The sequence below is a fragment of the Bison bison genome, unplaced genomic scaffold (genome assembly GCF_000754665.1).
Source record: "Bison bison bison isolate TAMUID 2011002044 unplaced genomic scaffold, Bison_UMD1.0 scf7180017864514, whole genome shotgun sequence".
NCBI classification, from domain to species: domain Eukaryota; kingdom Metazoa; phylum Chordata; class Mammalia; order Artiodactyla; family Bovidae; genus Bison; species Bison bison.
The window spans coordinates 3,365,815-3,382,382 of NW_011495067.1; positions in this window are offsets into that span (position 1 = coordinate 3,365,815).

Consider the following 16,568-nt stretch of genomic DNA (forward strand, 5'->3'; position numbering starts at 1 on the left):
GGGACAACCCAGAGGGAGGGTATGGGGAGGGAGGAGGGAGAAGGGTTCAGGATGGGGAACACATGTATACCTGTGGTGGACTCATTTTGATATTTGGCAAAACTAATACAATTATGTAAAGTTTAAAAATAAAATAAAATTAAAAAAAAAAAAGAAAAGGCAGAGGAACCAGAGATCAAATTGCCAACATTCACTGGATGATGGAAAAAGCAAGAGAGTTCCAGAAAAACATCTATTTCTGCTTTATTGACTATGCCAAAGTCTTTGACTGTGTGGAATACAATAAACTGTAGAAAATTCTGAAAGAGATGGGAATACCAGACCACCTGATCTGCCTCTTGAGAAATCTGTATACAGGTCAGGAAGCAACAGTTAGAACTGGACATGGAACAACAGACTGGTTCCAAATAGGAAAAGGAGTACGTCAAGGCTGTATATGTCACCCTGTTTATTTAACTTCTATGCAGAGTACATCATGAGAATTGCTGGACTGAAAGAAACACAAGCTGGAATCAATATTGCCAGGAGAAATATCAATAACCTCAGATATGCAGATAACACCACCCTTATAGCAGAAAGTGAAGAGGAACTAAAAAGCCTCTTGATGAAAGTGAAAGCAGAGAGTGAAAAAGTTGGCTTAAAGCTCAACATTCAGAAAATGAAGATCATGGCATTTGTCGCATCACTTCATGGGAAATAGATGGGGAAACAGTGGAAACAGTGTCAGACTTTATTTTTCTGGGCTCCAAAATCACTGCAGATTGTGACTGCAGCCATGAAATTAAAAGACACTTACTCCTTGGAAATAAAGCTATGACCAACCTAGATAGCATATTCAAAAGCAGAGACATTACTTTGCCAACAAAGGTTCGTCTAGTCAAGGCTATGGTTTTTCCTGTGGTCATGTATGGATGTGAGAGTTGGACTGTGAAGAAGGCTGAGCACTGAAGAATTGATGCTTTTGAACTGTGGTGTTGGGAGACTCTTGGAGTCCCTTGTACCTGCCAAGGAGATCCAACCAGTCCATTCTAAAGAGATCAGCCCTGGGATTTCTTGGAAGGAATGATGCTAAAGCTGAAACTCCAGTACTTTGGCCACCTCATGCGAAGAGTTGACTCATTGGAAAAGACTCTGATGCTGGGAGGGATAGGGGGCAGGAGGAGAAGGGGATGACAGAGGATGAGATGGCTGGATGGCATCACTGACTCGATGGATGTGAGTCTGAGTGAACTCCGGGAGTTTTTGATGGACAGGGAGGCCTGGCGTGCTGCGATTCATGGGGTCGCAAAGAGTCAGACACGACTGAGCGACTGATCTGATCTGATCTGATCACCCTTTTCTTTTGGCTCTCTACTATTATTTAATAGAAACTGCTTCTATTTGCATATTTTTCTTAAGAAACCAGGCCGATATTATTATGCTTTTCTAGTTTCTTTTATAAGGGCATTGCAAAGTTTGTGTTCTTTTGACTCTATACATTATCAGCATTTGGCACATATATAAAGTGGCTGACAGCCTTTAAAATTGCAAAGCCAGCTACTTCCTCCTTAGAACAAAATCTCAATATCATTCGGATGGGACTACACCTTATGTGGGGCTTTCCAGATGACTTAGTACTAAAGAATCTGCCTACCAACGCAGGAGATATGGGTTCAATTCCTGGGTATGGAAGATCTCCTCGAAAAGGAAATGGCAACCCACTCCAGTATTCTTGCCTGGAGAATTCCATGGGCAGAGAAGCCTAGAGGCTAAGGTCCATGGGGTTGCAAAAAGAGTCAGACACAACTTAGCAACTAAACAACACACCTTATTTTAAATCTGACACTTAACAGATTTCTATATAACACAAGTGCTCTGGTGGAATTTCTATATTTTCCTGCTCCATCAGGTTGTCTTATTTAACTAGGGAATTAGAATTTTTCTTTCAATATATTATACATTAATGTTAAAAACTGCACATACAGCACAAATACTCATTTTTCAACTATGTTTCTTCTATACTGTTCCCCTGCTTGAATGTTAGGCATTGTAAATAAAGTAACAATATTTCTTTTTATTTATTGATTTATTTTTTTAACCTACAATCAAGACTTTATTCACAGAGAATCATATAGGGATCACAGTAGCAATTTTTTTTGTCAATAAAGTGAGTTTCTCTAAAAAAATAAGTTTCTAGAAAATAAGTTTTCTAAAAAATAATCTATAGGCTTTGCTTACATCTTCAGAAAGGCACCAGGGTGCAGTAAACAACACAAAATTTAGAATCAAGAAGTCTTTGATTTGATTCTGGAGTCTTAGAGATTTGACTTGATTCTGAATATACTTGCCATATGAATTTGGGTCAATATCTAGCCTTGTTGATCTTCAATTTATTCATTGTTGTCATTGAACTGTGAAGTTCTATACTAGAAAATCATGTAAGTAATTAGCAGAGTACTTAACAATGAATTAATCTTAGCTATTATTAGCTGACACTCTTCATGCAATCTTGTACATTTTTATATAGATTTTAATGGAACATTTGAAGAACATGATATACACATTTAGTGGTTCACTAAATGTTTTAAGAGAGAAGTTAGGAGGCATGCATTTGGCATGCTATAATTTATTTGAGTAAATGACTTTAGCTTTTTCCTTAAAGTAGGGAGTAAATAAACATACTTTTAACAATCTTAGATGAGCACTGACTCATAAACAAGTATTTAAAATGAAATTATGATTAAGCTTTAATACTGAATTAACAGGAGGAAATAAATATGGGGAATCCAGAAAATATAAATATATATCATACTTCACACTTCAATATTTTGAATCATGAGTGTGTATGTGTGTGTGAGGTTGTGTATGTTGTTATAATTATGTAGGTGAGAAACACATCTAGTCTGTTGAGTTGGGGAAAGCTGAGAAAGAGTTGTAAAAGTGTTTAGGTTCTTGAAAATGAAGAATATTGAGAGGCATTAATTAAAATATGCATTATTTATCAAGAGAAAAACAACAGTAAATACTCAACTCAAATATAGCTCAACATGCTTCAAGGTTTCCTAGGTACATTTAATGTGAAGATAAAGATGTGAAATCATGTTCTGTACACATTATATTTGTAGAGATTTTATTTTTGCAATTTAGCAAATCAGTTGTGATTACTATAGGCTTCTGTTATATTTGCCGGAGTTGACATAAACTGGATTGGAATGGAATTAGTTTCTTCCAAGGCTTATGACTGAAATCCCTGTAGCTATCATCAGATATTATACTGTGCTGTTTCAGATTGTTAATGAAAAAGCCATGTGGGTTCCATCAGTGACAAATGTAAATTATGGTAGCAATTCAATTAAATTATTTTTTACTGAATATTAACTCTTTCTTAGAATGACATCAATGTGCATATACATATATACTCTTGTGAATAGTAATAAAGACTACCTTACATTTTAAGTGTTAATCACCTCCAACTCTTTGAGATCCCATGGACTATAGCCCTCCAGGTTCCTCTGTCCATGGGATTCTCCAGACAAGAATACTGGAGTGGGTTACCATTTCCTTCTCCAGGGGATCTTACCAATCCAGGGGTCAAAACTGGGTCTACTGCATTGTAGGCAGATTCTTTGCCATCAAGCCACCGGGAAGCTTATTTCTAAGTATTAAGAATATATTTTAGGGTTTCCCTGGTGGCTCAGTGGTAAAGAATCTGTCTGCCAATGCAGGAGATATAGGTTCGATTCCTGATCCAGGAAGATCACACGTGCTGCGGAGAAACTGAGCTCCTGCGCCACAATCCCTGAGCCTGCGCTCTAAAGGATGGGAACTGCCATTACTGAGGCCAAGCACCACAACTCCTGAAGCCTGGGCGCCCTGGAGCCTGTGCTCTGCAAAAGAGTAGCCACCACGGTGAGCAGCCCACGCCCTGCAACTAGAGAGTAGCCCCTACTCTCTGCAACTAGAGAAAAGCCCATGCGGTAATGAAGATCAAGCACAGCCAAAAGTAAATAAATAAATAACATACTGTAAACCCAGTGAAAAAGCAGTCACACATTCTACCTCCTGTTCTAGTCCCACAGCCTATAAAGGTGAACCAGCTGGAGCTGGCTGGGGGAGGACGCAAGTTTGTTTCAGAGGGACTGTCTGAGAGATGACAAGGGTCTCCAAACACAGGGAAGGAAGAGATATCACTTTGTGAAAAATCAATTCTACACTTTTTTCCAGGCCTGGAGAAAGTACAAGGTACATATAATGGAAGTCAACTCTCAGAGGATATCAAAAAGGGAATTTACAAGTCATTACTTGTAAAACCTGCATGTTCAAATTAGCACACAATCATTTCAGCTTTTCAAAATATAGTCTTATTTTAACTTTCAAATAAAGGAAACAGATCAAATACGTTTTTGGATGTTTGAACCTATCTATACCTTGTGAAAATTAGTGCCAAATACTCACTGGCTTTGTCATACACAATAAATGAAATTTTGAAATATTTTTCACATTTGCTTTAAAAGATACTAATCAAGAGTTGGTTGTTAATTGAGTATCTTCACGTCTCATAATGAAATTAATAACACAAATTGTTCTAAAAATGATTATAAAAACCACTCTACTGATGTAAATTGTATAGAGGAGAATAGCTTCAGGTTAGAAGAAGAATGATTTGTGAGTAATACTGTGAGGAAAACAAAGCAATAATAGCATCCTAGAAGGAAAATTTACAGGCACACGGGGGACCCTGTGGCAAAGAAGGAGCCAAACCAGTGTGGGTCTTAAAGGTGTTTCTCCATGGGGATTATTGATGACAATAACTGTTACATATTGATTTCTGACATATCTAGCCCTTGAGTCCTACAGTCCAGAAAAGAAACGGTTTACACTATAATTGTCATGATGACAAATATAAATTGAAAAACAGATTCTTAACAGCTTCTGGGCAGAAATTCCTTTTTACATGGTGATCGTGAGTGTGCATTTCTCTGTAACTTCAACTGTCACACAGGGCCAAAGGAAGGAAATAAAAAATCTCCATAGAATGCATAGTGTGGACAGACATCAATGAGGTTACTTCACATCCAGCAATTTTGTTAGTACCCTATCTGAGAAAGAAAGTTTGTTTCCAAAATGCTAATTCTACAACCCAGCTTTGGGCAGGAAATCAAACACAACTAGCCAAAAGAGCTGTGACTCAGAGAAAATCTCTGGAGAAGGCATGCATCACTAATCATGCCTCAACATCCTGTTAATCAGTCAAAAATTGTGTCCCAAATATTCAATTCATAGGAGATCCCTTCATAAGAAACATAAGAATTAAGTCACTAAGCTCCAAAATTGACATTAATACCACTAGTGTCGATATTAAATATATTGGAATGAAATCAAACATTTAACCCAATAAACAAATTGTGACTCCTTCACCATCCCATTGGGGCTCAGTAATGATTCAGAGCACATAATGACTTCAACCAAAGTTTGGGTGAGTTTGTTTTTCAGTTGCTTTTTTTTTTTCTTAAGTTTTTATTACTATTATGGCAAAAAAAAAGTAAACTGTTAAGTTCTTGTGTTGTTTATAAAAAAGTCAAACTTAAAGCATAAGTTAGAAGAGGCTGTATATATAAAAAGACCTCCAAATGGTCTGATGTGACAATTTTTAAGTGCGATTTGAGGCAAATACCTCGAATCATTATAAAAGTTCTAAATCTAAAGACTTTGTTCAGAAAAAAGACTAATAGAAATTATGTCAGGGATAATTTCTGTAATCATATTCTGGTGCTCTCAGTTAAGTAGCAATCTGAACAATGCTCTCTCAGAGTGCTGATTGACCATAGCCATTACAGGATAAGGAGGGGAAATATAACCAAGAAGAGTTTTCATTTCAAAATATTTTTTAGAGGTCTATAAGCTTTAGTAAGAATTTTAGTATGAAATACCTGTAAATGTAACTGTAAAATGTAAATGTAAAAATGTAATACCTGTCAATGTAAAAATAATCTATAAATGTAAAAATCTAGTGAAAATGCATTGATTCTGGAAGAAGTTATCTTTTTTTCAAAGGTTTGCTCTCTGTCTATGTTAATGATCAATATTATCCAAGATGCTCACATTCTCATGTCTTTACTTATTCTTAAAATGTATTTAAATACACTTATAAAATCATAAAGAGTTGGCTTCTTCTTTTATAAAAATAAATGAGTAAAGTGGCTCTTTTCAAAATTGTATTCTTTTATTAAGCACCACCAATGTGGTTTGTAGGAAAACAGTAAGATCCGAAAGAGGCAAAAAAAAAAAATGCAAAATCAAAGAAAACTTCAAAAAACATGACATGTTCAAGAAATACAGATAGTACAATAGACTGGAATTTTGTAGTGCAGCAGAAAGCTTGAAAGTGGTATATCTATGCAAATTCTAGGGTAAACACTAAGATGAGACATGGCATGATCAGAATGACATTTAATAATAGTGATTTCAATGGGAATGTGTGATGAAACATGATTGACAAAAGGGATTAACATCCAAGCCCTTTCATGTGAAATTCCTGATGGTTTCTCATATACCTATGGCTGATTCACGTTGATGTTTGGCAGAAACCAACAAAATTCTGTAAAGCAATTATCCTTCAATTAAAAAAAGTAAATTAAAAAAAAAATGTAACTAGAATATTCAAGAGTCTCCCAAGCATTTGTTGTCTGTTAACGAATTTTCAGTGTTTACTTACAGGAGGTTTGTTTTCCCAAAGCACAAAGATTTCTTTTGGTTCTGGAGGATGAGAAGATAAAACATGTATCCACACATAGCCTGACTAAATCTAAGCCACAACCTTGACCATATACATTTAAAATGGGTACCACATAAATTAATATGTAGATAGGACTATATGTAGAGGGCACTTCTTCTTGTTCAGTCACTAAGTCGCGTCCCACTCTTTGAGACCCCATGAATTGCAGCATGCCAGACTTCTCCATCCATCACTATCTCCCTGAGTTTGCTCAAGTTCACGTCCATTGAGTCAGTCATACCATTGAACCAACACATCCTCTGTCATCCCCTTCTCCTCTGGCCCTCAATTTTTCCCAGCATCAAGGTCTTTTCCAATGCTTCAGCACTTTGAGTCAGGTGGCCAAAGTAATGGAGCTTCAGCTTCAGCTTCAGCATCAGTCCTTCCAATATATATATTCAGGGTTAATTTCCCTAAGGATTGACTGGTCTGATCTTGCTGTCCAAGAGACTTTCGAGTCTTCTCCAACACCACAGATTGAAAGCTCAAGTCTTCCATGCTCAGCCTTTTTTATGGTCCAACTTTCACATCCATTAGAGGCCACTAATTTTCCCATAATGATGCAATATGTAGAACAGAATAAGGGCCCCTGAAAGATATTAATTTCTTAATCCCAGCAATTTGTAAATATGCTATTTTATGTGGCAAGTGGGAATTAAGTTTGCAGATGGAATAAATTTGCCAATAATGAATTAGAAACAGAATTTACTCTGCATCATCTGAGCAGACCCAATGTAATCAGAAGGTCCCTTTATATGTGGAAGAGGGAGAAGGAAGAGTTAGCTTCAGAGTACTGTGCTATGAGAAAGACTGGCCATTGCTCCCTTTGAAGATAGAAAGGAGATATGAGGCAAGGAAAGAGGGTAGCCTCTAGAATCTGGAAAAGGCAAAGAAATAGATGCTTCTGTAGAGCCTCCATAGGAAATGCAGTCCTGCTGGCGTGTTGATTTGGGCCCAGGAATACCCATTTTGCATTGCCGACCTCTCTAAATGTAAGACGATGACACTGTGTTATGCTGAGCTGCCATGTTATACGGTACAGCAGCCACGGAAAATTAATAAGAATGCTTTGACTTAGCTACTTGCACTAAGCACATTTGTACCCTTGTGCTAAGGCTCGAAAGACCCAACAGATATCGCATAGGAGAATTTTTTGTTTGGTTTATTCTCATTTCTCCCTTGACCTATCCTCCTATAATAACCTCTCCCTCTACAAACATAGAAAAGCCAAAAACTACAGTTTCTATAACTGAACGGCTATGTATTTATGACATATGAGTATTTGCAATGTTGTTAAAAAAAATGACAGAGAACAGTATGTATAGAATTCGACTGCTATAATGAGTATGTCAGGATATTATTTATATATAATTAGCCCAATAAAATATTTTAAAAAATATTTATATTTACTCTGAAAGTTTTTTCATCATTGCCACCAGAACCCAGCTGACTCATAAACCTACAGAGGTGTGGAAGAAGAAACATTTTCCCCTTCCATACTTGGGGTCATATATGTGACTGCAGCACATATAAGCATACACACTGAACTGGTCTGCAATGTCCTTGTGCCCTTGAGGCAAATTCCTGCTGTGGTGTGAACTTGACCTGATTTGCACTGACATCCAGGGCTCTGCCTAGAAAAATGCCTCCTGCAGAGAGGTGCCTTCAGGTCACTCTTGTTTGGGATAGAACATTAGATTCCACATACACAGTTATATCTTAGTAACCTTTAGATACTTTTGTTTTAGGAAGAAAAACATTTTCAATTTCTATCATTACAACATTTTTTAACTTCAAAAATAAATTCTCCATCCTAACAAACCCAGACACAGTAAAACAATGACACTATCATATTATTAAAAAGAGATAGACTACATGGAATTACAATAAAAACCTGAAATACTCTTCTCATTAGATTCAGAGAGCCAGCTCTGGGACTTGTCAGGTGTGATACTTGATGACAATAAGTGCAGTTAATCTTGCATAAAATTTTGCCTAATCCTATAATACAGAAAAGTTTTTTTTTTATCAGCTAATAGGTTATTTTGAAGTGAAAAGAAGGTATTTATCAACTAGGTCAAGAGGAGTAACAAAATTGGAAATAAAAAATCAAAGACAAAGAATGTATACAGAATGAAGTCAGTAGATTTTCAGCAACATTGCAACCCATGTGAAGGCAAATAAGTTTTACTTTGTTTCATTTTTAACCAACGTCCACCTAATAATATTTTTCTAATGTCAAAGTAGCAAATAATTTGCTGTTTTATATGCATAAATGGAAGTGGACAACATAAAATGAGAGGGTTGAATGGGATCACTGACTCAACGGATAGGTTTGAGCAAACCCTGGGAGGTAGTAAAGGACAGGGAAGCCTGGCAAGCTGCGGTCCTTGGGGTCGCAAAGTGCTGGACACGACTTAAGGACTGAACAACAGCAGCAAATGCATAAATATATACATGTACGTACATGCCTACTGCAAGCTTAAATGCTCTATCAGAACTATTATTTGTGTAATTTTAGGTCTGATATTAAATTGTAAATGGAGAATGTTGCTACTATATGCCATAATTTAAGGTTGTCTTTAAGAGTAAAACTAAAAATAAATAAGAATAAAAAAAGAGGAACATTAATAGCTACCTCCCTTTTAAAATAACAGAACAGAGGCCTTCAGGTATGATGCAAGCCTGACAAACTATTTTAGATTTGCAACACTGATATCACCAAGTTAGCACCTTTTAAACAAATAATAGACACTTGTCACTTGAAACATTCATTATTAATGGGAATTTTTATTGACATCAAGAATAATTTAACTATGGAAGTTTACTTTATGTATATATATAATAGTGCACTAACCAGTCCATTCTGAAGATCAGCCCTGGGATTTCTTTGGAGGGAATGATGCTGAGGCTGAAACTCTAGTACTTTGGCCACCTCATGTGAAGAGTTCACTCATTGGAAAGACTGTGATTCTGGGAGGGATTGGGGGCAGGAGGAGAAGGGACGACAGAGGATGAGATGGCTGGATGGCATCACTGACTCAATGGACGTGAGTCTGAGTGAACTCCGGGAGTGGGTGATGGACAGGGAGGCCTGGCGTGCTGCAATTCGTGGGGTCACAAAGAGTCGGACACGACTGAGTGACTGAACTGAACTGAACCACAAGTTATAGCTTAATGCATTTTCAGTTTATGCACTCATATAACACTACATAGGTATATAAATTAGGAAATATTTTACATTGTATTTTAAAGCATCAATGGAGTTTTCATTTTCTAAAAGAGAAGAAGATCAAATCTAAAAAAATGTTTAAAAAATAACTTTGCAAACTTGCATAATTTAGAAAGAAAATTTATGTTGAATATCATGAAAATAAACCAAAGAGTCAGAGAAATCAGCAAACATATGCTCCAAGCAAGATCAGACCCACAAATCTCATTTATTTTTTGATAGTTGTTAGACAAGACATCAGGGAGTTGTTGATGGGAAACAACAGTGGATCTACCATATTGAATTTGAAGGAATCAACATGAGTTTACAACATGCAATACTTGTGCAAATAGTCAGAGAAAGAGGATTCAAAAAAAGATTCCACATTGCTGGAATTATTTGTGTTAGAGACAATTTTAAGGTTGGCTTGTTCTTTCATGCCTGACAATGTTTAGAAACCAGAATTCTAACATTTTCAGAATTATTTTTGTTCTTTGTAAAGCACCTAAAAATAACCACTGAGAAGTGGAGCTTATCTTTAGAAATTTGAAGTAAAGCTGTGAATCATATTAATACTTAAAAAAATTAAAGCAGCTTCACATTAATTAACATCAAGTGAATTTGGAAAGCAGCCAAAAGAAACACAATACACACACAAACAAAAAATACTTTGTGTTTTTTCTAAAATAAGTGATTGTCTTTCAGCATGAATTCAAAGTACCTCATCATTTAACTCTCAAATCTTACCCTCAAATGTCATGCACTCAAGGCAAGACCTTTGAAATGTTTATATATATGAGAATATGTTTATATCTATATGAGAATATATTTATCCTATTCTCTTACAATACAGGGACAAATGAATCACTTCAGGGGTATTCACCATACAGTTCTCTGGGCCCTATATTCAGAGATCTTGATTTGGAAAATCTGCAACAGAAACTGAATTCTGAAATTGTAAAATATACTACTCAGTTGATTCTGTTGAAAGTAATTCAGTTCGTAGCAACTAGTAGGACTGACTCAGAAATATAAGTACTTCCATTTATGATATTGCCTATAGATATATTTCACAATATTTAGTGATTTATCTAATAGTTTTGATTGCATTATTGCTCAGAGCCATCCCAAATGTATGTGAAGACACAAGTCAAGAAAGTTGCATTAATTCTTCAAACATATAATACGGTTGGTTAAAACATTATTAGTTTAGCTAAATGTTCTATACCTCTACTTTGCAACGAGATAGATACTGAGATTATCTGAATTTACTGAATTACTATAAAATAATTTTATTTTCCCATAAAAACATAAATTAGAGCTAAAGTTCAACATTTTCTTAATCAGAGCCTGTTTTGACAAGGCAGAATGATGAATAAAATTGTATGTACCATATTACCATCTATAAAGAGGGTTAATAATATCAGTGTACAATGTGTGTGTGGTATATGTATGTGTGCGTGTATGTGTGTGTGTGTGTGTGTGTGTGTGTCCAGGCGTGGTCTACCTTAGTTAGGTTACAAAAAGCTTCTCTGAAGAGATAATACTGAATTAACAACAAAGTGAGCTAAAGAAGAAAAGTGGCCAGAAGTTTCCATTTAGTAAAATATTAGGTTCTGTTATATAGCATTACACTTAGAGATGTTTTCCTTTTGCAAAGAAACAGGGAAAAGAAAATTAATACGGAATGTCAATTCTGCATCAAGCAGTCTTTTATCTTGTTTCCCATATATTGCATTTTTTAATTGTCTTTTTAATTAATTTATTTATTTTTAATTGAAGGATAATTGCTTTACAGATTGTTGTTGTTTTCTGTCAAACCTTAAATATGAATCAGCCATAGATATACATATATCCCCTCCCTTTTGAACCCCCCTCCCATCTCCCTCCCCATCTCACCCCTCTAGATTGATACAGAGCCTCTGTTTGAGTTTCTTGAGCCATACAGCAAATGGAAGAGAGGGTGAGATGTATGGAAAGAGTAACATGGAAATTCACATTACCATATGTAAAACAGATAGCCAATGGGAATTTGCTGTATTTGCCATATATTGTATTATTAGATTACCACCCAATATTGCCATTTCTACCAAACTCTGAAAAATATAATTTACAATGAGTTTTAAAGCCCAATAAACATAATAAACAGATAAAACATATAGCATGTTAAGAGTCATGTAAGTTCAATGAGAAAAAAACAAAATGGAACAGAAGTTAACAGGGAGATTCAGTGATGGGGTGATGGGTGGGAGGCAATCTGCAGCATTAAAGAAGGTGGAGAGACAGATTTTTTTGAGGAAGTGAGACTTGAGTGAAGACCAGAAGGAGGTAGAAGTAGCCAAGTGTATGTTAAGGAGGAGAACTTTTCTGACAGAGGAGGGAAAATCTATAAGAAAGGCAGTGATATCAAATATAACTGCAGGTTGAAGGGACACCGAGGAAGTCAAGATGGTAACAGGGCAGAGAGTTAGTGGGGTGTGCAGGGACTGGCCCCGAAGCCAATTAAGGCTGTTTGACTTTTACTCTGAGCAAAGGGCGAGGTGTTAAAAGAGTGGGAGCACAGAAGTTTCTGGATCGGGGCTGCCTTTGACAAGGATCCCCACAACTCTGTTGAGTCACATGAGGATACACAGACACTGAATCTCCCTCTCAGATTCTCCTGCTGGTTCCTTCTCTTCTTCCGGATTTCTTAATATTGAAATGTCCTGGGCTCAAACTTTGCTCTTCCCTTCTCCGGCTACACTCACCCCCTTAATGCCTTTATCCTAAGCAGTGGCATAAAATATCATCTATAGTTTGCCAAGTCCCAAATTCATATTTCCACCTGGTACCTCTCCTCACATTCCAATCACATGTACCCAAATGCTGCCTGAAAATCACTACTCTGATTCTTAATAACAGGTCTAATTGGGGCCTTCCCATCTTTCTCTTAAAATCTATTAGTTTTGTTGCCTTTTTTCTTTTAATTGCTCATTATTATCTTTCTGTCATTGCCAGGTCATGAGAGTTGACTTGAGAGTGTAGGGGTACTCTTTGTTCTTAATATGAACAGGTAAAAAATTGTATTTAGAGGATTCAAGGATAGTGGGAAGATATGGATGTTGGAGGTACATGGGTGGGACAATTCTTCACTCTCATGACTGAACAGGCTTCCTCGTAAGCTTTTCCCACCACTACCTCCAGGCTTGTGCAAACATTAAACAGGAAAGTTTCTAGTTGTTATTCTTCATGATCCCCAGATCCAAGAAAGCAGCACCTGTTTTGTTCTCGAGTAAGCATCCAGAAAACTCAAGGAAGACTTTTCCAAGGAAAACCAAATCTTGGGACACAGCCAAGATCAGGACAACTCTATTATTCATCTAGGGGACTTTACTGTCCTAAGACTAAAAACCAATCAGGGGAATGATGGTGGAGTAAAACACCAGACTATCTCACTGAAGTGTTGTGTCTTGGTTTATTCATAAATGCAATAATCATTTGCCACGGAAGACTTATAGACTTCTAATGGAATGTGTTGTGCTGAACTCCAAATTTATAAAGCAAAACCAAATACCATGTTAACTTGAATAAATCTATTTACTCCATCTTCAAATCAGACAACCCATACTGAGATGGTATTAAATAGTCACTGCATTAAATTTTTTTTCATCTTGTCTTCTCATATGACATCAATGAAAACAAAGAATGACAAAGTCTTATAGTATTAAACTTTTGAGGATTTGAGGGTACAAGTCCACGAGATTTTAAGGTTTCTGAATTATATATTTCCAAAAGAGAGTGAAAACTATTATATCCAAGCTGTACAATCAACATAGATGCTAATCTTGAATATGAATTAAAGCAGTAACACTATAGGCATAAGTGATAAACTCTGAGATCATATCATGTATCCCCAGTGGCTCTCATATATCATGACCAGTTAAATGTGTTTTGCTTTTTTCCCCGCTTTGGGCAAGTTATTTATACCATGGTTTTACAAACACGAAAACCAGAGTGTTGCTAATACAGTAAACAAGCAGCAAAGAAAGAGCACAGTCTATTTTACTACAATCCCCGAATGCCAGTAAAGTTTATTTCTCCTTTGACAGCTTGAAAATTGCAATTTGGAACTAAAAGCTTATCCCTGCAATAAAGATTGGCTAGTGAAGTTTTATGAAGAAATGAGAATTTTGGCTGCTGGTTGTATTTGAATGCTGTTGGAAAAGAGACTCTCACCAGAAAAGGTTGTGCCCTTGATGTGTTAAGCAGGCTGCCCACTTAACCCAAAGGTCTATTCAAACAGTTCAATCAAATTGTTAGCTGTCACAAAGCCATCCAAATACATTAGAGTAGTTCTGTTAACAGCTGAAAGACCTTGTGTAAGCACCAACTATATTTATTGAGACTAAAGCATGAGTCCCAGTTGAGAAGCTGAAAATGGACCTCAGGTTAAAAAGGATAAGTTCTTAAATAGCTTTTTGATTGTACTGACTCCAAATATATGAACAGTGATCTTCTAAGACAGTAATTTTCAGTGTGAATCTGCAACATTAGCATTATCTTGAAAACTTGTTAGAAATGCAAATTCTTGAGTCCTAACCCCTGGAGGAGGTCATGCCAACCACTCCAATATTCTTGACTGGAGAATCCCCATAGACAGAGGAGCCTGGTGGGCTAAAGTCCATGGGGTCCCAAAGAGTCAGACACAACTGAAGCAACTTAGCATTCATACAGCAAGCCAACACTGAATCAGAAAACCCTGGAGGGCAAACCCAGAATAACTTCCAGATGATTCTGACTCCAGCTATAGCATGAAATCATTTCTCCAGGAGTCATTTTTGATGAGGCATTATGAATACTACATTTATTTTAACACTGAAAGCAAGTTGTTTTTTCTTATTCCCACATGGCACGCAGAATTTTGATCAGAGACTGAACCTGTGCCCCCTGCAATGAAAGCATGGAGTATTAACCATTGGACCACCAGGATGTACCTGAAGTACACCACCTGATGTACTTTTGAAAAGTAGTTTAATCATGACAGGATGATCTTCAATCCTTTCCAAGATAAACCATTCAACATCACAGTAATCCAAGTCTATGCCCCAACCACTGATGCAAAAGAAAATGAAATAAAACAGCTCTATAAAGATCTACGAGACCTTCTAGAACTAACACCCAAAACAGATGCCCTTTTCATCATAGGGGACTGGAATGCAAGAGTAGGAAATCAAGAGATACCTTAAGTAATAGATAAGTTTGGCTTTTGGAGTACAAATGAAACAGTTTTGTCAAGAGAACACAATGGTCATAACAAGCACCTTCTTCAAACAACACAAGAGATAACTCTACACATGGACATCACCAGATGGTCTATATCTAAATCAGATTAATTTTATTCTTTGCAGCAGAATGTGGAGATGCTCTATCAGTGAGCAAAACGAAAACTGGGAGCTGACTGTGGCTCAGATCATGAGCTCCTTCTTGCCAAATTCAGACTTAAAGTGAAGAACGTAGGGAAAACCACTAGGCCATTCAGGTATTACCTAAATCAAGTCCCTTATGATTATCCAGTGGAGGTGATTAATAAATTCAGGGGATTAGATCTGGTAGAAAGAGTGTCTGAAGAACTATGGATAGAGGTTCATAACATTGTACAGGAGGCAGTGACCAAAAGTATCCCAAGAAATAAATGCAAGAAGGCAAAGTGGTTTTCAGAGTAGGCTTTATAAATAGCTGAGAAAAGAAGTGAAAGGCAAAGGAGAAAAGGAAAGATATACCCATCTGAATGCAGAATTCCAGAGAATCGCAAGGAGAGATAAGATGGCCTTTTTAACTAATGCAAAAAAAATAGGAGACAACAATATAATGAGAAAGACTATCGATCTCTTCAAGAAAATTAGAGGTACCAAGGGAAACTTACATGCACTTCTAGCTCAGTCAGTAAAGAATCTTCCTGGAGAGTGGGAAACCCAGGTTCGATCCCTTCATTGGGAAGATCCTTTAGAGAAGGGAATGGCAACTCTCTCTGGTATTCCGGTCTGGAGAATTCCAGAGGAACCTGGTGGGCTATAATCCATAGGGACACATAAGATTCAGACATGACTGAATGACTAACACATTTTCACTTATTTCAGCTGCCTAATATTTATCTAAGTTCACTGTAATGAGCCAATGTATTTGTATCAGTAAGGTGTGTATTGATATTTCAAACCTTGTATTATGGATTGTCTTCTAAAAATATAATGAAAACTTAAATTTTGGCTAAAATTAATACTACACACACAAATATTAGTAAAAATATGATTTATAATAGAACTTGTTAAAAAGACTAATAAAATTATAATATGCAATTGAATGGATTTGTGAACACTTAAAATTTTAATTAATTTCAGATTAAGGTAAAAAATTTTAATGTTTATTTTGGCTAACATTTATTTGAATTTTTCCTCTTTCTTAAGAAGCATGCTGATAGAAGATAAAATATTTTCTATTAATATAAAGATATTAACAGAAATATATATCAAAATATATTTAAAATATATCCCAAATGATTTAGGAGTATGGTCTTACCCTCTTATGCTCAATCATTAAAACTGAAAATGAACAAATAAAGAAATAAAA